General features: G+C 35.1%; 1 long non-coding RNA gene across 1 annotated transcript; it reads right to left on the minus strand.

Moving 5' to 3' along the window:
* Positions 1 to 1,499: 1,499 nt before the first annotated feature.
* Positions 1,500 to 10,404, minus strand: LOC115231969. Its single transcript, XR_004997783.1, has 3 exons — positions 9,886 to 10,404; positions 5,050 to 5,109; positions 1,500 to 1,680 (listed from the first exon to the last, which is right to left on the minus strand). It is a non-coding gene; the product is annotated as an uncharacterized LOC115231969 (long non-coding RNA).
* Between the last annotated feature and the right edge of the window lie 760 nt (positions 10,405 to 11,164).

Genomic DNA, 11,164 nt, shown 5'->3' on the forward strand with positions numbered 1-11,164 from the left:
TCTTGTTATGAAGTAAGTCGACGGCCTGCCAGAATACTTTATTGATCGATCTAAAGTCAGAGTTCAGCTTAACCCCAAAGTCCTCTCATGCCTTGTTTGTTTTTACTGTATCTACTGCAGCCTTTTGCACCTCAGTGTACTGCCTGCACAAAAGGAGAGATTTGTTTCTCTTCCAGGGTTTCCCACTTTATCCTGCAACTTGCACTGGACTTAGCAGTTTTGTGAGTTCTTCCTGCTGTCAATAGTCTCAGGTTACAGACAACTAGGTGATGATCAGTTGATAACTCCAACCATTTCTTTACACAAAAGTCCAGTACAGAAACAAAGTGGTCAAAGACAATAAACAAAATCTATTAATGACCTCTGTCCCAACGAATTCTCTGTATCAGGTATACTTATGGATATCTCTGTGCTGGAAGAATGAGTTCATAATGTACAGCCCACTTCCAACACAGAAATGTAATAAGGCCTTTCCATTTGCATTTAGTTTAGGGTCACCATTCCTCCCAATCACTCCTTTCCATGTCCAGTGATCAATGCCAACAAGTGCACTGAAGTTCCTTGTAGGACAAATGGCTTGGTCTTAACTAGATCAAAGCTACAGTGATTTCATCAAGGAAGAATTTGTATTTGGCCTTGCTGTTAGGTGCATATACTTGCAACAGCCATACAGCATTTTAACACCCATTCTTCTATGTTCACAGGTCTACTGCACAATAGATTGCTACTTACCTCATTCTTATATCACCTTTACTGGGAGATACACCATATTGCCATCTAACCTCACTACTTTCTCCACATCTTCACCCAAGGACACCTACATGACACTTTTACATTCAGCATTCATTTCCTGCACACACTAGCCAATGTCATTCTTATCTAGCCTCTCTAATTTCACTTCTGTTCAGCTTTGAATGAATCATACTGATCTATAGTCTATCTAGCCTTTACAATGTTTTTATCTTATTACCTTGCATTATCATACTCTTTTACATATGTGTATTGCAGCCATATTACATATAAAGAAAGAAACCTTTTGTTACCAACAGAAGTAACAACTCTCAAAACCACCTTTCTTACCCTTGCATTACTCTAGCTACTTTGGACAGAACTAATTAAATCACTAATGAAGTAGAAACTATCAACTAAATCTAATTTGGGTGTTATCAGATGGCCACTCTTACAACTAATTACTCCTGTGAATCCATGATATCTGCAGTCCTGGTTTTCAGATAGTCTGTCAATCCTTTGCCTTCGCTGAATACACTGTATTAAGTTTCACTCTAATCATTTCTTAGATATTATGTTTATTATAGGTATTTCCAATAGAGCTATGCTTTGCCTAGATGACTAGACTATTCCGCCCAATGACACAACAAAGCTCATTTACATTTAAGATACCTATAATTTTATACCTTATCCATTAAACCATTTCTACCAATAACAAACATAAATGGCTGAGAGCCTCCTACTATCTAAGGTGGTGTAAAAGGTCACTTACCTTCCAAATCAACAACAGGAGAACACTCCATCTGTGCGTCTACCTGGCTGTCTCCCTCAGCAAAGCCTTCATCATCACCACTGACTCCTAACTCCATTATTCAAGCATTAAAAGATGGAGAAATAGAGCTGCTGCTGTCTGATACACCTTTCACAGCATGTGGGAATGGTTTAACAAATCTGGAACAAAAGGAAACATAATCATCAGCACAAGCAGCAGAAGAAACATATATGTATTCTAGTTTATGTTGGGGTAGCAAGAATATGGTGTGATGAAACTATTCGGTCAATTCTTTCTGAACCACTATATTTCACTACCTTTACATCATTTTTATGATTTAACTAAAGGCAGAAGAACTGCAATCACGACCTTACAGGGAGGGGTAAGTTATTTTCACATCTGGCTCAAATGCTTGCAAAAGAGTAGTTTCTGTAAAAGAAACCCAATATCTAGATGGTGGTGGTAAACTGAGTGATGCATTCAGTTTTCCAACCAAGAATAGAAAATATCCCTCTTGTGGGCTTCCAAATAATTTATGGCTATCAAATTTCACTCCTAAGGCTATGGTAAGACCTTTTGACAATATGCTGCACAGCTGAACTGAAACCAGCATCACACAGTTGTCAAACAAATTTCTTAACCACACCGTTATGCCTACATCCAAGTTTCTGTACAGTTAAGTACATAAGAGATAAATCTTTAGAAGGCCAGTATACAAGAGGGATACTTTTTTTAAGTATACTTCCATAATGTGTCAAATACTACATCCATTATTTTGTCACAACCTTAGAGGATGCTTGCAGCAGGGGAAATGCTGTGAAAGAACCCAAGGACCAGGTGGTGATGCTAAGCCAGGACATTAAGCCTAACACCCAAGAACTCAGAATGTAAAGAACCAGAACAAATACCTCAAAGTATTTCAATACTTCAAGGATTCTGCCAAGCCATAGCTCTTGACTGCAACTCCCAAAAGGATGAAAGAGAAAATTAACCTCATTGAGATTTGAACTCCAAGCACAGAGAGCCAAAAAGAATACTGCAGGTAAATTGTGCTATGCACTAACAATTCTTTAAAAATTACTGCTGTAGCATCAGAATGGAATGAATATGACTGAAGAGTTGTTAGTTATTAGAGGTGTGAGGAGAATGATAGAGGAAGCAGATATAGTTAAAGGAATATAAAAGGAAGATACTGAGCCAGAGTAACTGAAAATTTGTGAAACTGATATCCAGATGTAAGAAATGGATAACAGTGAGAGCAGAAAAAAAACACATACAAAGAGAACAAGTTTCAGAGTGAAGTTCAAGTATTCTATACTTAAACTAAATTACATATCCTAAACCACAGATATAGGCTATAGAGATGAGAGGTAGGTATTTTTGAGGGGAACAGACTGTGTGGATTCATATTAGTAGGAGTTAATGTGTAAAGTCTAGACTGGATATTAAAGAGAACTGTCCACCAGATTTAGTGTTAATTTTTGACTGAGAAATTTAAGCTTTAAATGATAGACATCATCAATTGATGTTTCAAAAATTTTTCATGGATATGGCCATCATCAATTGATGCCAAAGTGATTACTTCATTGAATGTGCCTAAGCATAAGTGGCCATTACTTAGAGGAGAAATCAAGTTGTAAATGGAAGATTTTGTACAGTGATGATTTTTTTTCTGACTTTCCTTCTTCAATGAGGTAGATGATGATCTAGATAGCACTGAAGAAAGTAATGCTTCAAGCTTTGGATGGAAAAAATGCACTGATTTTCCTCTATTTGTACATTCATTTGAAATAATGCAAGAATCTCAAATGAATTCATATTAATGTTGGATATGCAAAAAAAAGTGAATATTTTATGGCACTTTTGTAATGAGATTGTAACTTTTCATACTTTTTGCACTTATTTAAAGGGAAAATGAGTATAATTGCTCTTAAGAAATGAGGATTTTTTTTTGTTTTTTGCTTGTTTGGCACACACATTCATGCAACCCTTTCCCACTGTTTAAAAGTTAAGGAATTCTAAAGAATGTCAGCACATCATAAGATTACAATAACCTAAAATTAGTGAAATTTTCAAGCATTCAGGCCATGGCAGGAGGTTATTGCAATCTTGTGATGTGCTGACATTGTGGGCTTGTTATAATTCTTTCATTCTTTTTTTTTTCAATGCTAAAAGGCAAGCAGACTCTCCCCAAATGTTTTTCATTGGGTACATTCAGGAACTTGCCTTGCTTTCATTGAAAATTATTGCTTGTCTGCTCATTTGTGTATGAAAAGAGCCAAGCAACCTACACCATACCCAAGGGCCTCACTTCCCAGAAGTACAAACTGATCCATCTACACACCATGTATGTGTTTTGTGCTGTGAAAAATCACCTGAAATACAAAATAATCCTGGAGTAGCTTATAAAGACATCCCAGACAAGGTGGTGAAGACAACAATGTAGTGCAGCTTCTGCAAAAAGTATTTATGTATCAAACAAGGGTCTGACTAGCATACTAAGGCAGAATACTGGAAGTAATTGAGAGGTAAACTTATTACTGTTATTCTCCTGAATTGTGGGGGTTCTGTCCATTAGTTTGTTAGCGATCATTACTCTTGAACTGTGTATGCAACTATTTATTTGTTTGTTCAGGAGCCCAAGAAGGTAAAGTTAGACACAGGGGCCGAAGTCTGAGAGGGTTAAATGCCTCAGTCAAAAAATAACACTAAACCTGCCAGACAAATCTCATTAATATCCATGGATTCCAATCCAGTCTAGACTCTACGTATTAGCTCCTACAAATATGTAAACCATACAGCATATGTTTACTACATGGCAGTATTAAATCAGGTGGTGCTATGTATATACCAACTATATAAGATGTCCCACAATATGAAAAGCTGGAGACACATCTTTCTGCAAATCATTCAAAATCATGCTAGTATATAAAGGATAAGGCTAATCCTATAATCTTGCTGATGATGATGACAGAGAAGAGAGAGGAAGGAACTCTACAAAAAATTATTCACGTAGATGATGTAATTGACAAATATGTTGAATTTTATATATTATTTTTGTGTTGTTATAGTTGTAATCACAGTTAACATTAATAGAGTTGATAGGTTCTAATAAAGCAGTGTTTCTGACATGGAACCATATTCTAACAGGAATGTAAATTACACTGCCAAATTTGCTCAAGGCATAACTTTCATAGCCCAGTTCTCCCAAGAAGCTCTCAGCTTCAGGTCAATTTGAGTTGAAGTTATTCTGCCATCTCAACTCAAATTACATCACTGAACTTCTATATAGGCAACCAGAACAACATCAAGCTGACATATGCAACAGAAGTTTCCATATGAGCACTCAACAAATTCATCTTACACTAGCTGAAAGGAAATCAAGAGTAAATCAAGTGTATTTTTTAGCACTCTAACATCTTAACAGGCAATCAACCTCACGTTTTGCTGTCAAAATATACAAATTTACATTATGTAAATGCTACGTAAATAAATTCAAAAATAGTTTTGTGTAACAGGATTTTACCCTGTATAAACTAGATACTTACACTCATAGCAAACTGGAATCCTTTAGTCTGAAATTTCCATCAAATAGGTAAAAATGAATTCTGCAAAGTATATAACACAATCCAAAATAATAGAATACAAACAAGAATGTTGGCATAATTTTCAATGTTCCTGGCCAACTAACAAGCTCCATTCTTATTTTACAGTTGAATGGTTAGCATTTGGCAACAATAACTTACTGCCAAATACAAATGTAAAAAGTAAATAGGTTATATGTAAAGTTCTATCTGATTACAAGTTTGAACCCATTAAAACACGTTTTTTATAACAGCTATAAATATTGGTGGCATTCAGTAATGAAGAGTTTCTGTAGAGGAACAATCATATTTTAGTATATTATAATTTTCTATATGAAGAACCCATCATGGAAGCAACCAAAGAACATATTCATCACGTTATGCTTTATGAGTTTTATGGAGAATTTAATGCAACCAGAGCAGCCAAAAATGTTCAAAAGGCTTATGGTTAATTTGATAGATAAGCTAAGATGGGGATGTTGTTATGAAGTGGATGATGAAATGCTGGAGGCAACATTTGCAAGGAATCCTGCTGTGATGGTGAGAGAGCTTTCCCTTTCTTTACTGTATTTATTTTGAGATGCTCTGTTTCTTTCATAACAAATAATTTAGTAAAATAACTTAGTTATCATTCAGTTATTGTTAGGAACATAAATTATGACTAAGGTTTGGTGGAAGATTTTAATTCAAAACTTATGAAAACAAGACATTTGTACTCAGAGCCAGAGCCGGTTTCAGCCAGATTGCTAACGAAAGGGTTAATGTTAGCACTGTGACCATTCATAATCATTTGAAAAAGCTAGAAAATGTTTCTAAGTGTGCAAAATCGGTTCTTCATGCTCTTCAACAGCAAATCATCAACAAAGGCTGTGAATCACTCCATACACAGAACCATCAAGCACCATTTTTGAACTGGATCGTGACTGGAGATGAAAAATGATTTTTTTTATGGCAATATTAAGCACTGCAGACAGTGATTAAGCCCAAATTAAAAAAAACTATGCCACATTCAGGAGTAGAACTTAATGCAAAGAAAACTTTGAGTGTTTGGTGGGAGATGGAAAGAGCTTTTCAGGATGAATCAAACAATCTTTTCTGAAGTCTACTGTCAGTAACTTCACTGTTGGAAGATTGCTTTGAATAGAAAATGCCCAGTCTTGTTAAACTGCAGTGTGGTTCTCTTTCATCAAGATAATGCTCAGTTTAATTCCGATTAAGTCACTAAAAACGTTCTGGATAGAAAAAATGCTATACCATCTATATTATCCAGACCTTGTTCCATAAGATTTCCATTTATTTAGATCTCTGCAAAACCATTTTGATGGGAAAATATGGCCAGCTGGGAAGGCAAAGAAAATGAATTAAATATATATTTTAATTCAAAAACTTACATATAGATGGTAGAAAGTGATAAGAAATGAAGGAATATAGATGGTTGGATTTGCAGTATTAAATGCTATGCGTCTCCTTTTCAATAATACTAAAAATTAGAACCTGATAACAATTTTAGAAAATAATACCAGGATTACTGTTGCTAATTAATATTTCAAATTACTTTTTAATGTTTAACAATTGAATTTATTCATAATACAAATGTACAAGTATTCACAAATTTTCTCATCTCTTAAAACAGAGGAAATCACAGTTAAAAAAAAAAAGAAATAAACAATGCTGCAAAGTGGTGTTGGTGTTGGTGAAATAAACAATGCTGCAAAGTGGTGTTATACGGGTTGGTACTACAGCATAACTGGGTTGTGATGGTGATGCAGCCATCTGGTGGAAGGTTGTCAGTAAATGCATATGGTGTTATTTTCAATTCTTATATACAACCCTCTATAAAATTAACTTGAGCAAAATTAGCCCTGAGTCTCCCCAAGAACATTGTCACACTTACCTGCCACTAACCCTTTATAGAATGCCAAAGTGGAACTTCAACCGACTGCATTACCCAACTGACAAAGGACTGTGAGGACATAACAACACTCTAAGTGCCAGGAATGCTGCCTCAATCTATGTTTGATCCAGGACTGCAGCTCGGTCAAAGAGACAAGCTGTGAAAGATCCTGTCCAACCACACCTGCTCACCATCAAGGAAGTGCTGGAGATGCCGTAGCCTCAACACGTCTGCTCATCAGCAACCTTGACATGTCCAGCCTTCCATTCATTGAGTGATGACAGCAAATGGAGCACCTGACCAGTTGAACTCATCCCTTTCACAGAAAGTGGAAGAGTGTGCACTCCAGTTTGGTCAGACATAAACTGGAGCATAGCATAACGGTCCGATGGTAATATATAATGGGGGCAAACTAAGCATTCCCCACCTCTGCTGACCTTTCAGGAATAGCTTTCTCTCAGCCTATTTCAAGGCAAGATTGGCTACCCTACTCATCACTCCTCCCAGTTCTTCTCCACCTGGAGATCTGGACCAAACCAGAATATGAGCAACTTAACCAGTCCCTCCATCCAGCATCCCATAAAATTATTGGATGGCATGGACCTACCTCTCCAGGTGCCTAGCTGCAGGCCCACTGACTTTTCTTGGTTAATTTTTGCTCCTGTCACTGTCATGTAATTCTTTTGACACTATGATGGTGACATCTGCATAATGGTTTCAAATTTTGGCATGAGGCCAGAAAGTTTAAGAGAAGAATTAAATCAATACTGGTACTTGTTTTATTGACCTCAAATGGATGAATGGCAAAGTCAACCTTGGCAGAATTTAAACTGAGAACATAAAGACAGACAGACGAAATGTCACTATTTGCCTGACGTGCTGACGATTTTACCAGCTCGCCACCTTAATAATAATAATAATTAATTCGTTTATTGGCCACATGGGCTAATAATAATAATAATAATAATAATCCTTTCTGAAAATTTTGGGTGGGGTTAAATTGATTACATCAACTCCAGTACACAACTGGTACTTATTTTATCGATGAAATACTGATGAACGAAATACCGCTAAGCATTTCACCTGGCATGCTTAACGATTCTGCCAGTTTGCCGCATTAAAAATAATAATAATTCTTTCTACTATAGGCACAAGTCCTGAAATTTGGTAAGAGAGGGCTAGCCGATTATAATGATCCCCAGAGTATCACTGGTACTTAATTTATCAACCCCGAAAGGATGAAAGATAAAGTCGATCTCAGCAGAATTTGAACTCAGATTGTATGGAATGCGAGAGGGTAATGTAACAGTGATGCCAGTGGTGATCGGAGCGTTGGGCTCAATCCCATTGAAACTTCAAAACTTCTTAAGGCAACTGGAAATTCCATGCAAGATTTATGTCTTGCAAAAAGCAGTCTTATTGGGCACAGCGCACATCTAAGGAAAGTGTTTTCTGTCTGAGGTCTTTGTTGTGACTTGACAGATGACTAAAGACTCCGGTGCATTTTTACCTACACTGTGTTACGAAGGACTAATAATAATAATAATAATATAATAATAATAAAGGTTTCAAATTTTGGCACAAGCCCAGTAATTTCGGGGAGAGTTAAGTCGATTACATTGACTCCGAAAGGATGAAAGTTAAATAATAGTAATATAAACGATTCTATCTGTCTATCTACCGATAAACGTCAATACTTCAGTGTATCTGTATAATTCTGAGATAAAATGGAATAATTCAAAATTATTAGTGTTATATAACTTCTTTTCACTAATTATCATTACCAAACAATTAATAAAATTTCATATGCCTGCAAATATACACTGTCCTCGTGATTTTGTTTTTTAAAATAGCCACAAAAGCGTCCCACTTTACAAATGTTTATAATACTATGTATGTGATTATATCAAAAGTTAATCTACTCCGAGTTTTCACCTAGCTCTATAACAAAACTCAAAGTAGACTGTCAACTACTGCTACAATAAACATATCTATCTGCCGAATGTACTGAGTTCGAGATGAGATAATCTTCACATTACGATATACACACATCTTTTAGATTTGGTGTACACAACAACATTGAGTACATAAATTAAATGAATAAATTTAAATAAATGACAATCATAATTATTACATTAACAACAATAATGGCCAAACAGTATCAGTAATGAATATTTTCTCAGACAAAGGATGATATTGTTATTTTTATCGTTTACTTTAAACTAATATGTCGGATTAAAATGAACCGCAGAATATTTCTTATTTATTTCACCGACCCGGGATGGTGAAAAGCACAGAAACACTAATGCTGCGTTTAGTAGAGTTACGGCAGCTTCATAAATTAGAAGGAAACATTGATATTAATGAAACAGAGGTGCGAGTCCACTTATTCACGTCACTTGTCTACTTGATAACCTTTTTACAATAGAGGCAAATAAAAGTCTGAGTAGGAATGAGTGTATAATATATATATATATATACAAAGAGAGAGAGACAGAGAGGGGTATATGCGAGTAGACGGGAGGAAGAGAATGGTAAGGAATAAGTAAGACACACACAGAGGTAGGTAAACATGAACAAATACTTTGAGATGAATATATAAACACACACATATTTATTAGATTATATATATATATATATATATATATATATATATATATAAAGAGAGAAGTGTGTGTGGTGGGTATTCTTGTAACATCAATATATACATCCATGTACTAAAGAAAAGAACCTAAACAGATTTCACAATCGATACGAAGAGGAGAAAGGTTGATTTAGACATTTCCATTATTGTTTCTATTATTGTTGCTGTTATTGCAGCTGTTATTATCAAACAAAAACAAGCAATATAGGCAGAATAGGTGAAAGAAACAAATGCAAAAACTGTATCATCAAATGACACTCACCACGAAAATTAACAGCCACACAATATCCCAACTAAAAATAATTGGGCGTGACGTTTTATTATTGTCTTTGCAAATATATTTTTTCCCCGGTGATGAAACAAATTTAGTTTTCTTGGTTTTATAGGAATAATGAAGACCAGTAATTTCTGATAAGGAATCGGACAGCGATGTAGAGGACGTGTCATTAAAAAGGAACACATTCCAAGTTGATGTTTACTTACGATTTCTGCCGTAAAGCAGTTCGTGTTTAGAAATTATCATTATTCAACGTTGTGAGCAGCAGCAGCACTAATAATGTACCTCCGCAAGGCGCCAGCTGGAAAGACAGACCAACAAGGAAATCTTTACCCGAAAAAGCAGCCAAATATTCCTCAAATCACACTCGACTATTTTAATTAAGGAAGAATACATTATTTAATGTAATCCTAGATTACCCCAAAAAGAACACAATGATCATGTTTGGAATGTCTTTGATCATTGGTCCGCTCTCATCAGAACCGATCTGAGGCGTTCCTATTGAATCAGAATTTATCTAGCGCGCCAAAAACCTTTAAGTTTTAAGCATTGTAGGTTATGATTCTGCAGATAATGGAAACGGAAATTTTTTATCCTACACGCCACCGCTAATTGTACTTTTCTAGTTTTTACTTTCTTTCGAAAATTTTTTCAATTTGTACTTTAAACATCTGAAATTATGATTATTCAAAAACATGCACACGATAAATTTATTTTTGACGACAAAAGTCAAAACTTCAAAATTACGGAAGGGGAAGGTTTTCTTTTCAGATTCGATGCTTAAAACATGCACATCACAGCCACAGAAATTATGGCTTGGGGCATGATAGAAAATTTCCAATATATACGCAAACATATATATATATATATATATATATATATATATATATATATATATATATATATATATATATATATATATATATATATATATATTATATATATATATATATATATTTGGTGAATTGAAGAAATGGAGCTGAACGCAGATTGAACAGAAATCGTTTTATTTCATTCTACAAATAAAACGATTTCTGTTCAATCTGCGTTCAGCTCCATTTCTTCAATTCACCAATAATGTTTTAATTTCAATTATCCGCACCAACGCACGGTTGCAACGCCAGATGGTTGTACCTCCAACCGTGCTGTTTACTGCTGTGATTTTTGCTACTAAGGTATCGGTTAAACTTTTGATTAATCTACTACAAGATTATTCATCTTTCTATTTCACATATATATATATAATATATATATATATATATAT

Source organism: Octopus sinensis, unplaced genomic scaffold (assembly GCF_006345805.1).
Source record: "Octopus sinensis unplaced genomic scaffold, ASM634580v1 Contig18993, whole genome shotgun sequence".
NCBI classification, from domain to species: domain Eukaryota; kingdom Metazoa; phylum Mollusca; class Cephalopoda; order Octopoda; family Octopodidae; genus Octopus; species Octopus sinensis.